Consider the following 20,599-nt stretch of genomic DNA (forward strand, 5'->3'; position numbering starts at 1 on the left):
AGCGCTGCAATACACAGAGGAAACTTCTCTGCCCTCCTCAATATGGCGGCCCGCCAGCCACGTCCCTCGGTGATGACGTCACGGCGACAGCTCACGGCGGGACAGCTGAAAGAGGAGCTGTGGTGGCGGGAGCTGGTGTAGGGTGAGAAATGAGGGAGAATAATAAAGCGGGTTTTATATATGTTATGGTTTATTATGCTCCTCTGAGGTGATGTTATTGATACATGAGTGCACCCGTTTATATCTTCCCTTACATCAGAGACATGTGTCTCTCCATGCTGGGGGGACTACAGAATGTCTCCTTTCCTGGGAACATGTGAAGGATAATATGAAATGTCTGTGCCAGGGGTAATGTTCAGGGGGCAAGGATGATTTACATTTGTATTAAAGGGAAGCAGTAAAGTGCGGTCGATTGCAGAGTTTGATTGACGTCTCCATCACATTTTATATCTTTTTGTATTAACCACTTCAGTCCCGGAGGATTTGGCTGGCCAAAGACCAGAGCACTTTTTGCGATTCGGCACTGCGTCGCTTTAACTGACAATTGTGCGGTTGTGTGACGAGGTTCCCAAACACAATTGACGTCCTTTTTTCCCACAAATAGAGCTTTCTTTTGGTGGTATTTGATCACCCCTGCGGTTTTTATTTTTTGCACTATAAACAAAAACAGAGCGACGATTTTGAAGAAAAACGCATTATTTTTTGCATTTTGCTATAATAAATATTCCCCAAAAATATATAAAAATATATAAAAAAAAATGTTTTTCCTCAGTTTAGGCCGATACGTATTCTACATATTTTTGGTAAAAAAAAAAAAATCGCAATAAGCGATTATTGATTGGTTTGTGCAAAAGTTATAGTGTTTACAAAAAAGGGATAGTTTTATGGCATTTTTATTAATCTTTTTTTTTTTACTAGTAATGGAGGCGATCAGCAATTTTTATCGTGACTGCGACATTATGGCGGACACATCTGACAATTTTGGGACAATTGTCATTTATAAAAAAAAAAGAGAAAAGAGCAATTTCCCCTGTAATGGTTTTTTTGACAGCAAAACAATATATGTAATAATAGTAGGAGAATGTTGAATAAAAAAGATTTAAATACTTATTGGTACATCAAAAATATGACACATTGGTTAAAAAATGAACTCCACTGGACAGTTAGTGAAAACTGGAACACAACATTAATATAAAATGGGTGTACATATAAAGACAAAAACTTCACATAAACACTGTACAGATTTGCAGACAGTGGAAACGTGACCCTGACACGTTTCAACCTGTGATATGGGTCTTCTTCAGAGGAATGGTCTGCTACGGAAGGAAAACAACATGAGTATATTCATTGAAAATTACTTGAATATAGTATAAATATCTGGAGTCCTGACATAGTTACCGAATATTGTACATCCAGGTATGCGGAAAAAACATTCACAGTGGAAATCCTTCTCAGAAAATGAGATAAAATAAACCGCTTATCTCTCTCCCAACGTATGTATAGAGGGGTCCCCGGCGTTCTCAACTGTCACCGCACACCAGGAGGATAATGGGCGGAATCTGATGGTGCAGCTTACAAGGGATCACACTGTTCATTCCTCTCCAATGTAGTCCACAGGAGGGAGTGCAAGCATCGGCAACCAAGGGGTGGAAGGGACGCACCTGTAGCAAAATTCAATGCAAATGTGCAATTAACGTTGCTCGCTCAGTGATTAGATGAGCAGGCAACCAGACTGCGTTATTATAAAGTATTTGTTTATATAGTACAAAAATGTGCCTACAGGTATTCAGCATGCAAAGAGATAGAAAAAAAAATAGACTTTTTTTGAATCCTCCTGTGGACTATATTGGAGAGGAGTGAACAGTGTGATCCCTTGTAAGCTGCACCATCAGTTTTCCTCCTGGTGTGCGGTGACAGTTGGGAACGCCGGGGCCCCCTCTATACATACATAGGGAGAGAGATAAGCGGTTTGTTTTATCTCATTTTCTGAGAAGGATTTCCACTGTGAATGTTTTTTCCGCATACCTGGATGTACAATATTCGGTAACTATGTCAGGACTCCAGATATGTATACTATATTGAAGTAATTTTCAATGTATATACTCATGTTGTTTTCCTTCCGTAGCAGACCATATCTCTGAAGAAGACCCATATCACGGGTTGAAACATGTCAGGGTCACGTTTCCACTGTCTGCAAATCTGTACAGTGTTTATGTGAAGTTTTTGTCTTTATATGTACACCCATTTTATATTAATGTTGTGTTCCAGTTTTCACTAACTGTCCAGTGGAGTTCATTTTTTAACCAATGTGTCATATTTTTGATGTACCAATAAATATTTAAATCTTTTTTATTCAACATTCTCCTACTATTATTACATATATTGTTTTGCTGCCAAAAAAAAACCCATTACAGGGGAAATTGCTCTTTTCTCTTTTTTTTGTCATTACTTAGGGGTGAACAGCACTCTCCAACCTTTTGGTAGTGTGTTTCTTTTTATTACCATTGTCATTTATATAGTGCTAAATGACAGTGGCAGTGAAGGGATTAACCACTAGGTGGCAGTGTAGGGGTTAAGTGAGCCCCGCGGAGTGTTTCTAACTGCGGGGGGGGGGTGTGGCTCTTTATGCTTGTTTACATTAGCATCTCCCCATGAGACGATCGTGGGTATCCCAGCGACGATAGAGTCCACGGAACCCGCAATCGGACTCACAGAGGTCCGGACCGGCACGCGATGGCATGGTGGCAAATTTAAAGAAACGTACCTGCACGCCCATTTGCCTGACCGTGCCATACTGCCGACGTATATTGGCGTGCGCCGGTCGGCATGTGGTTAAAGGGTAACTCCACTTTTGTTGGGGGAGGGGGAATTATATAATTTGTATAATTACGATAAAAGTCATATTGTAATTGAATGTTATTAAAAATTACCTTTCCTTTTCAATCTGCAGCCCCTGTTCCGTCAGATTAGGCGATAAATCAGAATTGTTAACAGAAGTGACGTTTCGTCACCGCCATATTACATTTAGAGAAAATTACATCAGTGTTCCTTCACATATGGCGACCTATCAGAATTGGTAACGGAAGTGAGGATTCGTCGCTGCCATCTTGCTACACCCCGCACTCCTCCACAGTAAAGATACAGAAAGAAGGGGGCAAGCGGACATCTTGTTACACCCATTGAAGTTTTGCACGTCACAGTTATTTTTAACAGGAAATGGAGCTTATGAGGTGAAATACAGTATTTAGAAATCAGACGGACTGTTTAGATGTTGAATTTTAAAAACAGCAGCAAACCTGCTGATCTCACAGGTTTTCTAATGTGACAGAACACCGCTGCTTTTATAATTCAACATATAAACAGTCCAATGGATTTCCAAATACTGTATTTCACCATATATAGTGGTGTGAAAAAGTGTTTGCCCCCTTCCTCATTTCCTGTTCCTTTGCATGTTTGTCACACTTAAGTGTTTCGGAACATCAAACCAATTTAAACAATAGTCAAGGACAACACAAGTAAACACAAAATGCAATTTGTAAATGAAGGTGTTTATTATTAAAGGTGAAAAAAAAATCCAAACCATCATGGCCCTGTGTGAAAAAGTGATTGCCCCCTAAACCTAATAACTGGTTGGGCCACCCTTAGCAGCAACAACTGCAACCAAGCGTTTGCGATAACGTGCAATGAGGCTTTTACAGCGTCCTGGAGGAATTTTGGCCCACTCATCTTTGCAGAATTGTCCTAATTCAGTTACATTAGAGGGTTTTCGAGCATGAACGGCCTTTTTAAGGTCATACCACAACATCTCAATAAGATTCAGGTCAGGACTTTGGCTAGGCCACTCCAAAGTCTTCATTTTGTTTTTCTTCAGCCATTCGGTGGTGGACTTGCTGGTGTGTTTAGGATTAGTGATGGACGAACTTCCGACGGGACGTTTCGCGAACGCGAAACGCGAACGGACACAAACGTTCGCGAAAACGACCGTTCGCCGCGGGCTCCATTGACTTCAATGGGAGGCGAATTTCGCAAACCTTTAGGTCGAATTTGCGGCCACGGGGTAATTATTAGGGGGTAGCACGTAGTCCCACCACCTGGACAATAGCATAATACATGTATGAGGTGAATTTGGGATCGATAACTACAAGCATTTTTTTTTTATTTGGGAAATTGTTCTGACAATTCAGGACTATGGAGCTAATGAAGGCAATGGAGGAGAGGGAAGGTCAGGGACCAGGGTAGGCAAACAAGAGGGTGCAGGAGATACAGAGCACTGACAGCAGCACCGTAATACAGAGCACTGACATCAGCACCGTGACATACAGCGCTGACAGCAGCTCCGTGACATACAGCGCTGACAGCAGCTCCGTGACATACAGCGCTGACAGCAGCTCCGTGACATACAGCGCTGACAGCAGCACCGTGACATACAGCGCTGACAGCAGCTCCGTGACATACAGCGCTGACAGCAGCTCCGTGACATACAGCGCTGACAGCAGCTCCGTGACATACAGCACTGACAGCAGCTCCGTGACATACAGCGCTGACAGCAGCTCCGTGACATACAGCGCTGACAGCAGCACCGTGACATACAGCGCTGACAGCAGCTCCGTGACATACAGCGCTGACAGCAGCTCCGTGACATACAGCGCTGACAGCAGCTCCGTGACATACAGCGCTGACAGCAGCTCCGTGACATACAGCGCTGACAGCAGCTCCGTGACATACAGCGCTGACAGCAGCTCCGTGACATACAGCGCTGACAGCAGCTCCGTGACATACAGCGCTGACAGCAGCACCGTGACATACAGCGCTGACAGCAGCTCCGTGACATACAGCGCTGACAGCAGCTCCGTGACATACAGCGCTGACAGCAGCTCCGTGACATACAGCGCTGACAGCAGCTCCGTGACATACAGCGCTGACAGCAGCTCCGTGACATACAGCGCTGACAGCAGCTCCGTGACATACAGCGCTGACAGCAGCTCCGTGACATACAGCGCTGACAGCAGCTCCGTGACATACAGCGCTGACAGCAGCTCCGTGACATACAGCGCTGACAGCAGCTCCGTGACATACAGCGCTGACAGCAGCTCCGTGACATACAGCGCTGACAGCAGCTCCGTGACATACAGCGCTGACAGCAGCTCCGTGACATACAGCGCTGACAGCAGCTCCGTGACATACAGCGCTGACAGCAGCACCGTAAGCAGCCCCAGGAGGAAGTCAGCACAGCACAGGGATGGTGTGATCCCCTCATAATAAGAACCCCCAGGAGGAAGTCAGCACAGCACAGGGATGGTGGGAGCCCCTCATAATAAGAACACCCAGGAGGAAGTCAGCACAGCACAGGGATGGTGGGAACCCCTCATAATAAGCAGCCCCAGTAGAAATATGACACCGCTCAACCTCTTCAAAGAGGAGGGTAGGGGCATATAGTACGGTGTGCTTTTTTGGGTCAGGGAAGTGAGCCAAATGAATTAAGAAGGTCTGTGTGCTTGATTCCAAAAATTGTTTATAGACATATACATGGTCTACTGATCACATGTGTTGAATTCCTCCGAGATCCATGCCTCATTCATTTTTAGAAATGTGAGGTAGTTAACACTGTGGTGAGCTAGGCGAGTACGCTTATCGGTCACAATCCCCCCTGCTGCGCTGAACGTCCTTTCGGACAGGACACTGGATGAGGGGCAAGCCAACAGTTCGATTGCAAATTGGGCAAGCTCTGGCCAGAGGTCAAGCCTGCCCACCCAGTAGTCTAGGGGTTCATCACTCCTCAGAGCGTCCACATCGGCCGTTAACCCAATGTAGTCGGACACCTGACGGTCTAGGCGTTCCCTGATGCTGGATCCGGATGACACCTGTCGATGGGTCGGCTGAAAGAATGACCTCATATCCGAAGTCACCAACACATCTTCAAACCGGCCTCTTCTTGCAGGCGCTGTTGGATTGGTACCCGCAAATCCTTCTCTGGGAGTGGGAATTGCTCCTCTGCCAGCGCACGCAAAAGCAGAATGCAGCATTTCTCGAAGCAAGGCCTGGAAGTGCTGCATTCTGACAGCCCTCTGCGACGGCGGTAACATTTCCGCCATTTTGTGTTTGTACCGGGGGTCTAAGTACGTTGCCACCCAGTACTGGTCCTTGACCCTCATGCTTTTTATACGGGGGTCCCTATTAAAACACTGGAGCATGAAGGCCCCCATTTGCACTAAAGTGGAAGCGGTGTGGTGGCCTGGCTCCTGCTCATCATCCAGGATAATGTCGTCCTCTTCATTCTCCTCTCCCCATCCTCGCACAACAGGGATCCCAGAAAGGTTTAAAGCATGCTCTTCTTGCTCCTGCTCATCCGCCCCGGCACCATCCTCCTCTGACTCCTCATCAGACTCCTGTTGTTGACTTGTCTCAGATAGAGTAGCCCCCCCTGGGAATTCATCCAGCATTGCGACTTCCTCATCTTCCCGCTCCTGCTCCTCCACAGCCTGATCAATGACACGACGCAATGCACGCTCCAGAAAGAAGGCATAAGGTACCATGTCACTGATGGCGCCATGGCTGCGACTGACCAGTTTGGTGATCTCCTCAAATGGCCGCAGAAGTCTGCATGTGTCGCGCATGAGCAGCCACTGGCGCGGTGAAAAAAAACCCAGCTCCCCAGAACCGTTTCTTTCGCAGAGTTCATACAGGTAGACGTTAACTGCACGTTTCTGCTGGAGCAGCCTATCAAGCATATAGAAGGTTGAGTTCCATCGCGTCGGGCAATCGCAAATAAGACGTCTGACCGGCAGATGGTGTCGCCGCTGAATGTCAGCAAGGCGAGCCATGGCCGTGTAAGATCTTCTGAAATGGGCCGAGATTTTCCTTGCCTGCCGCAAGATGTCCTGGACCCCAGGGTATTTGACAAGGAATCGCTGCACGACCAAGTTTAAGACGTGTGCCATGCACGGCACGTGCGTGATTTTGCCCTGTTTCAATGCGCTAAGCAGATTGGCACCGTTGTCACACACCACTTTACCAACTGTCAAATTGAGCGGTGTTAGCCACTCATCTGCCTGTGAACGCAAAGCTGAAAGGAGTGCCGGGCCAGTGTGGCTCTTTGCTTCCAGGCACAACAGACGCAGCACGGCATGGCAACGTCTCACCTGGCATGTGGAATAGGTTCTGGGGAGCTTGGGCGGTGCAGTGGAAGAGACGCTAGCAGCGGAAAAGGAGGAGGCAGCTGAGGAGGAGAGGGAGGAGGATGGAGTAGGAGGAGGAGAAGAAGAGTCAGGCCTGCATGCAATCCGTGGCGGTAAAACCAAATCTACACGGGTGCCACGGGTTACATGCTTGACGGCCGTCAGAAGGTTCACCCAGTGGGCAGTAAAACTGATATACCTTCCCTGCCCGTGTTTGCTAGACCACGTGTCTGTGGTCAGATGTATCTTGGCACCGACACTGTGTGCCAGAGATACATTCACTTGCCGCTGAACATGGCCATATAGCTCTGGGATGCCCTTCTCTGAGAAATACTTCCTTCCTGGGACCTTCCATTGTGGTGTTCCAATGGCCACAAATTTGCGAAAGGCCTCCGAGTCCACCAGTTTATATGGCAGTAGTTGGCGGGCTATGAGTTCTGACAAGCCAGCCGCCAACCGTTGGGCAAGAGGGTTATCCGGCGTCATCATTTTTTTACGCTCAAACATTAGGCCCACGGAAGCCTGCCTTTTTGCAGAAAAATGTGAGCTTGGCGTGATGGAAGGTGGAGTGGAGGACAATTGTGAGGAGAGAGGAGAAGGAGAAGTAGAAGACGAGGCTGGACGGTGAGAGCCTGCAGTGTGGCTTTGTGTGTTCCGTTGCTCCCACTGGGCTCGGTGATGGCTGCTCATGTGCCTTCTTAAGGCGGTCGTCCCTAGGTGAGTATTGGGCTTACCGCGACTAACGCGTTGACTGCAAAGATTGCAGATGGCAACGCTATTGTCAGCAGCGGACACGTTAAAAAAAGCCCACACTGCGGAGCCATGTGCCGGTGTCCTGGGAGCGCCAGATGTGACCGTACATGGTCGATGACTCGCTCCTGATACATTTGCAGTCTGCTTTGTCCCTGCTGTGCAATGTAAGTCATTGCTGCTTCTCCTCCCTATCTGCTGGTCCATATCTCCCTCTGAACTCCCCTCCTCTTCCTCTCTTGTGGGCACCCACGTGACATCACTAGACACGTCATCATCAACGTCACCTTCCCCACCGCTATAAGTAGAGTAGGCAGCAACACCGGGGACCAACCTCCTCCTTGGGCTGATCTGGGTACTGGCGTCAGACTGCTGAGTAGCGCTTGTTGCTACCTCCTCTTCCTGATCCAATACCAAGAGTGGCTGCGCATCAGAAATGTCCTCTTGATATGGATCGGAAAATAATTCCAGTGACTCAAGCGGAAGGTATGTGGTGGTGGTGGTGGTGGTCGTGTTGTTGGTGGTAGTGTCTTTGGGGGTGCACATAGCAGAGAGTGAAGAAGAGGGTGCAGATCGAGAGGATGAGGAGGGTGCAGAAGAGTAAGGCTGAGCGAGCCACTCAACCAAGTCTGGTGCATCCTTTAAAGTAATTGAACGCACCTTCTGCAACTTCCCACTTTGGCTCAAGCCTGTTGCTCCTGCCCTACCCCTACCACCCCTGCGGAAGGGCCTGCCTCTTCCTCTGCATGTCATTTTTTAAATGACCCTGTGACAAAACTCTTAGTCCCTATACCGCTGAAGGACTGCTGCAGTATAGGTGAGCGGTCAGCAGTGGTGCACGTCAACCCTATCTATTGTGGACCTATAGCGGTCCTTACAGAACAGCAGACTGTACCGCACTCAAGCCTATGTACCGTAGCACCCTATACCAAGTTACCAGTCCTTATAAGAACTTTTGTGGACCAAGCAGGTTGTGTATTAGTGTTTAGCAGACTGTACGTCAGTCCCTATACCGCTGAAGGACTGCTGCAGTATAGGGCAGCGGTCAGCAGTGGTGCACGTCAACCCTATCTATTGTGGACCGATAGCGGTCCTTACAGAACAGCAGACTGTACCGCACTCAAGCCTATGTACCGTAGCACCCTATACCAAGTTACCAGTCCTTATAAGAACTTTTGTGGACCAAGCAGGTTGTGTATTAGTGTTTAGCAGACTGTACGTCAGTCCCTATACCGCTGAAGGACTGCTGCAGTATAGGGCAGCGGTCAGCAGTGGTGCACGTCAACCCTATCTATTGTGGACCGATAGCGGTCCTTACAGAACAGCAGACTGTACCGCACTCAAGCCTATGTACCGTAGCACCCTATACCAAGTTACCAGTCCTTATAAGAACTTTTGTGGAACAAGCAGGTTGTGTGTTAGTGATTAGCAGACTGTACGTCAGTCCCTATACCAATGAAGGACTGCTGCAGTATAGGGCAGCGGTCAGCAGTAGTGCACGGCAACCCTATGTATTGTGGACCGATAGCGGTCCTTACAGAACAGCAGACTGTACCGCACTCAAGCCTATGTACCGTAGCACCCTATACCAAGTTACCAGTCCTTATAAGAACTTTTGTGGACCAAGCAGGTTGTGTATTAGTGTTTAGCAGACTGTACGTCAGTCCCTATACCGCTGAAGGACTGCTGCAGTATAGGGCAGCGGTCAGCAGTGGTGCACGTCAACCCTATGTATTGTGGACCGATAGCGGTCCTTACAGAACAGCAGACTGTAACGCACTCAGGCCTATGTACCGTAGCACCCTATACCAAGTTACCAGTCCTTATAAGAACTTTTGTGGACCAAGCAGGTTGTGTGTTAGTGATTAGCAGACTGTACGTCAGTCCCTATACCAATGAAGGACTGCTGCAGTATAGGGCAGCGGTCAGCAGTAGTGCACGGCAACCCTATGTATTGTGGACCGATAGCGGTCCTTACAGAACAGCAGACTGTAACGCACTCAGGCCTATGTACCGTAGCACCCTATACCAAGTTACCAGTCCTTATAAAAACTTTTGTGGACCAAGCAGGTTGTGTGTTAGTGTTTAGCAGACTGTGCGTCAGTCCCTATACCGCTGAAGGACTGCTGCAGTATAGGGCAGCGGTCAGCAGTGGTGCACGTCAACCCTATCTATTGTGGACCGATAGCGGTCCTTACAGAACAGCAGACTGTACCGCACTCAAGCCTATGTACCGTAGCACCCTATACCAAGTTACCAGTCCTTATAAGAACTTTTGTGGACCAAGCAGGTTGTGTATTAGTGTTTAGCAGACTGTACGTCAGTCCCTATACCGCTGAAGGACTGCTGCAGTATAGGGCAGCGGTCAGCAGTGGTGCACGTCAACCCTATGTATTGTGGACCGATAGCGGTCCTTACAGAACAGCAGACTGTAACGCACTCAGGCCTATGTACCGTAGCACCCTATACCAAGTTACCAGTCCTTATAAGAACTTTTGTGGACCAAGCAGGTTGTGTGTTAGTGATTAGCAGACTGTACGTCAGTCCCTATACCAATGAAGGACTGCTGCAGTATAGGGCAGCGGTCAGCAGTAGTGCACGGCAACCCTATGTATTGTGGACCGATAGCGGTCCTTACAGAACAGCAGACTGTACTGCACTCAGGCCTATGTACCGTAGCACCCTATACCAAGTTACCAGTCCTTATAAAAACTTTTGTGGACCAAGCAGGTTGTGTGTTAGTGTTTAGCAGACTGTGCGTCAGTCCCTATACCGCTGAAGGACTGCTGCAGTATAGGGCAGCGGTCAGCAGTAGTGCACGGCAACCCTATGTATTGTGGACCGATAGCGGTCCTTACAGAACAGCAGACTGTAACGCACTCAGGCCTATGTACCGTAGCACCCTATACCAAGTTACCAGTCCTTATAAGAACTTTTGTGGACCAAGCAGGTTGTGTGTTAGTGATTAGCAGACTGTACGTCAGTCCCTATACCAATGAAGGACTGCTGCAGTATAGGGCAGCGGTCAGCAGTAGTGCACGGCAACCCTATGTATTGTGGACCGATAGCGGTCCTTACAGAACAGCAGACTGTACCGCACCCAAGCCTATGTACCGTAGCACCCTAGACAGACCAAGTTACCAGTCCTGATAAAGAGCTTTGTGGAACAAGTGAGTTGTGAATGATTAGCAGACTGCAGCAGAAGGGCAGCAGTCAAGTATAATATTCTTTCTATATTTGGAAGAAAGAATATTATACGTGTACAAGCCTATTACCGTACCACTGATACCAGTCCTGAAAAGAACCTTTGTGGAACTAATAGTAACAGCAAGTCTTTAAAATTATCCTCACTGCCTGACACACTGCTTCCTGCCTGTCCCTATACAAATTGGCAAAAAAGAGTAGGCTGGAACGATTAGCTGGAACAGCTCTTTTGTGGACCTGATAGTAACAGCTAATGATGATGATGATGATGATGATGAAGAAAGACTAATCTGGCTGAGCTGTCCCTAAAATAGCAGCATACAGCGCTCTGTCCCTTTATCTAAACTGACAAAAGAAACTCAGGCTGCTGACCTAACACCTATACCAGTCCTGAAAAGAACTTTTGTGTACCAAATAGCTAGCGTTTTCTCTGTCCCTACTCCACACAGGATCCTTTCCCTACAGTGACAGAAGAAAGAATGTAAAATGGCCACCGGATCGGGTGTATTTATAGGTTAGGGGGAATGTCCAAGTGTCCATGAGCTGTCATGTCTCAATTGGTTGTCCTGTAACACATGATAAACGTGTCACGAAAGGTTAAAGTTCTTGTATACATTAAACACGTAAGTCCGCCGGGGCGAACGACGGAAAAAGGCGTTCGAACCCGCGGACGGCGAAAGTCGGAAATTCGCCGCGAAACGACCGCCGGGCGAACCGTTCGGCCATCACTATTTAGGATCATTGTCCTGCTGCAGAACCCAAGTTCGTTTCAGCTTGAGTACACGAACAGATGGTCGGACATTCTCCTTCAGGATCTCTTGGTAGACAGCAGAATTCATACTTCCTTTTATCACGGCAAGTCTTCCAGGTCCTGAAGCAGCAAAACAGCCCCAGACCATCACACTACCACCACCATATTTTACTGTTGGTATAATGTTCTTTTTATGAAATGCAGTGTTCCTTCTACGCCAGATATACTTGGACACACACCTTCCAAAGAGTTCCACTTTTGTCTCATCGGTCCACAGAATGTTGTCCCAAAAGTCTTGGGGATCATCAAGATGTGTTGTGGAGAAATTGAGACGAGCTTTGATGTTCTTTTTGCTCAGCAGTGGTTTTTTCCTTGGAACTCTGCCATGCAGGCCATTTTTGCCCAGTCTTTTCCTCATGGTGGAGGCATGAACGCTGACCTTAACTGAGGCAAGTGAGGCCTGCAGTTCCTTAGACGTTGTTGTGGGGTCTTTTGTGACCTCTTGGATGAGTCGTCGCTGCGCTCTTGGGGTAATTTTGGGCGGCCGGCCACTCCTGGGAAGGTTCACCACTGTTCCATGTCTTCGCCATTTGTGGATAATGGCTCTCACTGTGGTTCGCTGGATTCCCAAAGCTTTGGAAATGGCTTTATAACCCTTTCCAAACTGATAGATCTCAATTACTTTCTTTCTCAATTGTTCCTGAATTTCTTTGGGTCTCGGCATGATGTGTAGCTTTAAGGCTGGGTTTACACTGCTGCGGGGGGAGATCCGGATGTGATTCGCACCGCAAATCACATCCGATCTCCGTAGCGATGCGAGTACAGCCATACAGATAGTATGGCTGAATTCGCATCGCTCCCGCAGCAAACTCGCACGGGACCCTTTTTTTGGTCCGCAACAGAATCGGATCGCATGGGGGTTCACACCATGCGATCCGATTCCTGTGCGAGTCGGCAGATCGCACTGCGATATGTGGACGGATCTGGGGGTGTCATTAACATTTCATTGACACTCCCAGCCGTCCGCATAGGGCAGTGTGAACTGCCGGCGGGAGTAATGCGATGCGGGAAAACGCCGCGGATTCGCGGCGTTCCCGCATCGCAGCGGTGTGAACCCGGCCTTAAGGATCTTCTGGTGAACCTTACTGTGTCAAGCAGCTCCTATTTAAGTGATGCCTTGATTGTGAACAGGTGTGGCAATAATCAGGCCTGGGTGTGGCTAGAGAAATTGAACTCAGGTGTGGACAACCACAGTTATAGTATGTTTTAACAAGGGGGGCAATCACTTTTTCACACAGGGCCATGATGGTTTGGATTTTTTTTCACCTTTAATAATAAACACCTTCATTTACAAATTGCATTTTGTGTTTACTTGTGTTGTCCTTGACTATTGTTTAAATTGGTTTGATGTTCCGAAACACTTAAGTGTGACAAACATGCAAAGGAACAGGAAATGAGGAAGGGGGCAAACACTTTTTCACACCACTGTATGCTCTATTTCCTGTTAAAAATAACTGCGAAGTGCAAAACTCCAGTGGGTGTAACAAGATGTCCGCTTGCCCTCTTCTCTGTTTATCTTTACTGTTGAGGTGTGCGGGGAGTAGCAAGATGGCGGCGACGGAACACCGCTGTAATTTTCTATAAATGCAATATGGCTACCTGGAGTTGTTCTGTACACAGAATGTATACTGACCACTCCCCTGAAACATCACTTCCTGCTTGTGTGATTTCCCCAGAAGCCTGCACTAAGATACAAGAAGAATTGGATACATTAGGTGGCAATAGGGCACTCAATACTAATGTGCCATGTCCCAAAAGGTATGGAGATATGAGAAAATTGGAATAATGGACTTTAATGTCATATATAAAATATAGTTTTATTAATCTACATATACATCAATAACACAATACATAAAAATAGGACTCAATGTGGTTCCCCTGGGAATATATTAAGTAATACTTCCTGTGTGACAATATTGAGGTATGTCCACACATGGATGTTCTGTCAAAGCAGGTTCCACTTATCCTCTTTAATAGATAAAAGCACTTCTGCTCTACATGTTTCGTGTCCTGACCTGTCGCTTCTTCAGGATCTTGAATATTTTAGTGCCATGGACACCAGACAGCAATAAACCCCTCAGTCGGCGAACAGAGCCCTTACAGACAGAGGCAACCACAATTAGCACGTTAGTCAGGATGTGGGGACATACAAGGTAAGTAAAAAGAAAATGCTGCAAATCCACTAATGCTTATAGCAGACTAATTGATAGCTTTCTGAAGTCTTCAAATTGTTAGTATGCTGAAAAATGAGACCTCAGTTAGAAGTTGCTGACGGTATGCATAAGAGTTAATGCAAAACTTTTTGCTGGTAAGAATTTCTGAATAGTAGGGTATCCAGGTAAATCCTGTGAGTAAGCTGGATAAGAGGTACAGGGTACTTCCGTCTCCCTCGAGGCGCGAAGTCTTCAAATTGTTACTGGTACACTATACCCAGGCACCTCGAGGGAGACGGAAGTACCTTGCACCTCTTATCCAGCTTACTCACAGGATTTACCCAGACACCCTACTATTCAGAGATTCTTACCAGCAAAAAGTTTTGCATAAATTCTTAAGCATACCGTCAGCAACTTCTAACTGAGGTTTCTTTTTTTCAGTATACTAACAGCAATTTGAAGACTTCAGAAGGCTATCAATTAGTCTGCTATAAGCATTAGTGGATTTCCATCATTTTCTGTTTTTACTTACCTTGTATGTGCCCACATCCTGACCAATGTGCTAATTGTGGTTGCCTCTGTCTGTAAGGGCTCTGGTGGCCGACTGAGGGTGTCTATGGCACAAAAATATTCAAGCTCCTGAAGAAGCGACGGCTCAGGACGAGAAACATGCAGATAAGTGGAACCCGCTTTGACAGAACATCCATGTGTGGACATACCTCAATACTGTCACACAGGAAGTATTACCCAATATATTCTCCAAGAGAACCACATTATGAGGCCTATTTTTATGTCTATGTATTTTATGTATTGTGTTATTGATGTATATGTAGATTAATAAAACAATATTAATTTTATACATGCCTTTAAAGTCCATTATTCCAATTTTCTCATATCTCCATGCCCTAAAATACAAGTCAGATTTCAGGCATTCCCTGCGACAAAAATCTAATTTTTGGTGAGATACTCCCAATAAGGACACGTCTGAGCTTAGGTTCACATTAATGTGATGGGGGGGGGGGCGGAAATGTACAGCGTCAATAGTTTTTTATTTCTATTTATATATTTTTTACAAATTCATTTTTTTTTTTTTTTCGCAACCCCTGACATTTTCCCTTTGAGACAGAGAAAGGGGCTGAGGACACAGATTCCCCAGTCCCTTTCCCTGCGGCCTCAGCTGTACTGAAGATGAATGGACAGGAGACAGAGAAATACCTGCTACCTGCTGATATTGGGCAGAGAAAGTGGTGATAAAAATGACCAGATCCCTTGGCAACATTGATGTTTGAGCTTACCTGTCTGACCTCTACCATTCAGAACTGATCTGTCTCTGTACAAAGCTACTCTCTTACCTCTAGTATGCCATTCCCGATAGTGCCTCTCTCTAAGGCAGGCCATAGATTATACTCCCCCTAAGGCTCCCCCATCAACACAGTCAGTGTTGATAGGGGAATCCCTCCTGCTGAGCTGTTGTGTTCTCCTAGCGGAGGGGCACAGGGTGCCATACCTGCTGTGAGAACACAATGATTATTGCTGGCAGCTATGGCCTCTGCCAATAATCGTACGGTAGAAATCCAACATGCTGGTTGTACCCAGGTCAAGCCATGTATTAACTTGGGTACAATCAGCTTTCCCATACATGGCTCGAATCCTGGCTGGTCCTTGCTGAACTAGCCAAGATTAAAACCATCTATGGCCGGCTTAAGTCCCATCTGAAATTAGATTGCACTCTCAGGCATAATCCTCAGCAGTGGAACAGTTCGTTCTCACCCTAATAAACTCTCTCACAGGAGCCGATTTAATAGTATGTATAGGGTGGTAGTTGCTAACAAAGGTGAATTGCCTGCACAGGCTTTTACGAAAAGTTCTGGTGTTGATCTTGCCTGTGTCTATAATAACCTCTAGGGCAGGGATATGCAATTAACGGACCTCCAGCTGTTGCAAAACTACAAGTCCCATCATGCCTCTGCCTTTGGGTGTCATGTTTGTGGCTCTCAGAGTCTTGCTATGGCTTATGGGACTTGTAGTTCTGCAACAGCTGGAGGTCCGCTAATTGCATATCCCTGCTCTAGGGTAAGGGTGCCCAAACTTTTGAGGTGCGAGGGCCACTTTAGCGACTTGGTTACTGGTAGGGGTGCAACGGATCAAAAAACTCACGGATCGGATCGTTCCTCGGATCAGAGTCACGGATTGGATAATTTTTCTGATCAGCAAATAATTGAATTGAATTCCACCACCATATAGTCCCCACTGTAATATCCACAATGCAGAGTACGGCTGGGTATTGCAGAGTACGGCTGGGTATTGCAGAGTACGGCTGGGTATTGCAGAGTACGGCTGGGTATTGCAGAGTACGGCTGGGTATTGCAGAGTACGGCTGGGTATTGCAGAGTACGGCTGGGTATTGCAGAGTACGGCTGGGTATTGCAGAGTACGGCTGGGTATTGCAGAGTACGGCTGGGTATTGGCAGAGTACGGCTGGGTATTGGCAGAGTACGGCTGGGTATTGGCAGAGTACGGCTGGGTATTGGCAGAGTACGGCTGGGTATTGGCAGAGTACGGCTGGGTATTGGCAGAGTACGGCTGGGTATTGGCAGAGTACGGCTGGGTATTGGCAGAGTACGGCTGGGTATTGGCAGAGTACGGCTGGGTATTGGCAGAGTACGGCTGGGTATTGGCAGAGTACGGCTGGGTATTGGCAGAGTACGGCTGGGTATTGGCAGAGTACGGCTGGGTATTGGCAGAGTACGGCTGGGTATTGGCAGAGTACGGCTGGGTATTGGCAGAGTACGGCTGGGTATTGGCAGAGTACGGCTGGGTATTGGCAGAGTACGGCTGGGTATTGGCAGAGTGTTGGCTGGGTATTGGCAGAGTATGGAGGGATGGCTGAGGGCCAATCACAGTGTGTCCTTTACCACGTGATCATCTGTTTACATCGACAGCTGATCACGGATGTAAACACAAGCTGGTTGTCAGATTTTTCTTTCCTCGTGCTGACAGCATGAGGAAGGGAGAAGAGAGATGGTAACCGGCTTGTGTTAAAGGGACATTAGTAGTGTCATCTATCAGTGCCCATCAGTGCAGCCTCATCAGTGAAAGAGTAAAATTACCTGTTTGCCAAATTTTTATAACAAAACTATGATTTTTTTGTTTTTTTTGTTTTACCAAAAAAAAAAAAAAACGAGCGGTGATTAAAAACCACCAAAAGAAAACTCTATTTGTGTGAAAAAAATGATAGAAATTGGGTACAGTGTAGCATGACTGCACAATTGTCATTCAAAGTGTGACAGTGCTGAAAGCTGTAAAATTGGCCTTGGCAGGAAGGGGGGTAAAAGTGCTAGTAGGCAAGTGGTTAAAGTGCTTTTTTGCCTGTTCTGTACAGTAAATACTTTAGTGTGCATGATCCGAACTGTACTTTAGGTCCCAAAATTATAAACTTGCTAGGAGTTCGTTTTTATGGCAAAAAAGACATGTGAAATCTGTTTTGCCAAAAATCTGTACACTGCGCTTGCTGAGAATAGAGCTGGGGGGGTGGGGGCATGGATGGTGTAAACGCTACGCCAATGGGCAAGAAGGAAGTTCGGGTTGGCAGAAGTAGTAGTGGAGGAGATGGCGTTGTCCAACAGGGCAGCAGCTGGAAGCTGGACCTGCCCCTGTTTGGAGGAGGGCACAATGAAAGGTAAGTATACTGTAAAATAAATGTGCAAATATACTTGTACATTATAGGTAGAGCTTACACATGGCAGGATTTACAGTGGTGTGAAAAAGTGTTTGCCCCCTTCCTCATTTCCTGTTCCTTTGCATGTTTGTCACACTTAAGTGTTTCGGAACATCAAACCAATTTAAACAATAGTCAAGGACAACACAAGTAAACACAAAATGCAATTTGTAAATGAAGGTGTTTATTATTAAAGGTGAAAAAAAATCCAAACCATTATGGCCCTGTGTGAAAAAGTGATTGCCCCCTTGTTAAAACATACTATAACTGTGGTTGTCCACACCTGAGTTCAATTTCTCTAGCCACACCCAGGCCTGATTATTGCCACACCTGTTCACAATCAAGGCATCACTTAAATAGGAGCTGCTTGACACAGTAAGGTCCACCAGAAGATCCTTAAAAGCTACACATCATGCCGAGACCCAAAGAAATTCAGGAACAATTGAGAAAGAAAGTAATTGAGATCTATCAGTCTGGAAAGGGTTATAAAGCCATTTCCAAAGCTTTGGGAATCCAGCGAACCACAGTGAGAGCCATTATCCACAAATGGCGAAGACATGGAACAGTGGTGAACCTTCCCAGGAGTGGCCGGCCGCCCAAAATTACCCCAAGAGCGCAGCGACGACTCATCCAAGAGGTCACAAAAGACCCCACAACAACGTCCAAGGAACTGCAGGCCTCCCTTGCCTCAGTTAAGGTCAGCGTTCATGCCTCCACCATCAGGAAAAGACTGGGCAAAAATGGCCTGCATGGCAGAGTTCCAAGGAGAAAACCACTGCTGAGCAAAAAGAACATCAAAGCTCGTCTCAATTTCTCCACAACACATCTTGATGATCCCCAAGACTTTTGGGACAACATTCTGTGGACCGATGAGACAAAAGTGGAACTCTTTGGAAGGTGTGTGTCCAAGTATATCTGGCGTAGAAGGAACACTGCATTTCATAAAAAGAACATTATACCAACAGTAAAATATGGTGGTGGTAGTGTGATGGTCTGGGGCTGTTTTGCTGCTTCAGGACCTGGAAGACTTGCCGTGATAAAAGGAAGTATGAATTCTGCTGTCTACCAAGAGATCCTGAAGGAGAATGTCCGACCATCTGTTCGTGTACTCAAGCTTGAAAGAACTTGGGTTCTGCAGCAGGACAATGATCCTAAACACACCAGCAAGTCCACCATCGAATGGCTGAAGAAAAACAAAATGAAGACTTTGGAGTGGCCTAGCCAAAGTCCTGACCTGAATCCTATTGAGATGTTGTGGTATGACCTTAAAAAGGCCTTTCATGCTCGAAAACCCTCTAATGTAACTGAATTAGGACAATTCTGCAAAGATGAGTGGGCCAAAATTCCTCCAGGACGCTGTAAAAGCCTCATTGCACGTTATCGCAAACGCTTGGTTGCAGTTGTTGCTGCTAAGGGTGGCCCAACCAGTTATTAGGTTTAGGGGGCAATCACTTTTTCACACAGGGCCATGATGGTTTGGATTTTTTTTCACCTTTTAATAATAAACACCTTCATTTACAAATTGCATTTTGTGTTTACTTGTGTTGTCCTTGACTATTGTTTAAATTGGTTTGATGTTCCGAAACACTTAAGTGTGACAAACATGCAAAGGAACAGGAAATGAGGAAGGGGGCAAACACTTTTTCACACCACTGTAGTTCCCATTTAAAGGAAACCAGAGTAATTGGGGAGCTGCTGTGGCTGTAATGCTGACTGAAAAATGTTCTTAACAGCACAGTTATTCTTGCCCAGTGATTCAAGGTCAAAGAAACAGAATCAACATGGCAGACAAGCAACTAGCATGTTCAGAAGGAACATTCAACCGTGACAGTCTCCATATTGCTCTCATGACTGCATTCTGTTAAAGGAAAACAAATGGGTAGCAGAGTCCTGTGTAAGAGGAAATATCACTACCAAATAAAAATTAGAAACTATAAATAGAAAAAAAGGAGGACACATTAATACCATTGTTTACAGATTATCACTTTGTAAAGACTATACCATAAAGTCTATAGTTTTTACTTCAGTGTTAGAATACAAAGCATTTGAAACATCTGTCTCATTTTTACCATCTGTGTTCTGGGGAAATTTCCCTTCATTACCTTTCCCAGAGATGTAAGAGAAAAAATTTCCAAGGTAAGAAGAAATTCTCTCTCAACAAAGTTATCACTGGAACAGGTGTCCCCATTGGAAGATTAACCCTCACCTTTTGTCTGGATGACAACTGTACAGTTTTGAACTTCCGATCAATTTCTGCCTCAGGCCAAATCGGGTGAATCTCAGTGGGTATGTAGACAAGAATAAAAACTTGACAATGTTTTATTCTCCCAGCCCTATCTGCTCTACCAATTTAGAAAATAATTATATATATATATATATATATATATATATATATATATATATATATATATATATATATATTTTTTTTTTTTATGTGTTTCAAACTATTTTTATTGTGTATTTCAAACCATACATGTAAACAAATCAATTATTATGCAGAAATCATTACAAAACAATGGTACATGCACAGAGATGTAACAAAAGTCATTTGTTTCCTTTACAGTCTCTTTAGTACATAGCACACCATACATCACATTATCTGTCACCAGATGTTCTTGAGTAACCTAGCACTTTTCACGGTAACAGTGACTATTCTAGTCTAGTAGATTATGAAACATATAAAACGAAACAATGGTTCAATTCTCCATAACTATTCAACTATCGAAATGACCCTCGATAACATAAGTGCATATATTAACAAGTGTCGTAATAGAATGAAGCTTGAGTT

At 45.9% G+C, this 20,599-nt stretch overlaps 1 protein-coding gene across 2 annotated transcripts in view; it reads left to right on the top strand.

Moving 5' to 3' along the window:
* Positions 1-20,599, top strand: part of POLD2 (DNA polymerase delta 2, accessory subunit) — a 49,600-nt gene continuing 29,001 nt past the window's right edge. Inside the window, exons 1-2 of one of the 2 annotated variants that reach the window (XM_077469686.1) lie at positions 80-142; positions 19,923-20,097. The gene's annotated coding sequence lies outside the window, so the exon portion shown is untranslated. Of the gene's footprint in view, positions 143-19,922; positions 20,098-20,599 lie in introns of both variants that reach the window. The other variant, XM_077469687.1, reaches the window with a different exon arrangement.

This window comes from Lithobates pipiens, unplaced genomic scaffold (genome assembly GCF_037356315.1).
Source record: "Lithobates pipiens isolate NorthernLeopardFrog02 unplaced genomic scaffold, aLitPip1_a1.2 Scaffold_8, whole genome shotgun sequence".
Taxonomy (NCBI): domain Eukaryota; kingdom Metazoa; phylum Chordata; class Amphibia; order Anura; family Ranidae; genus Lithobates; species Lithobates pipiens.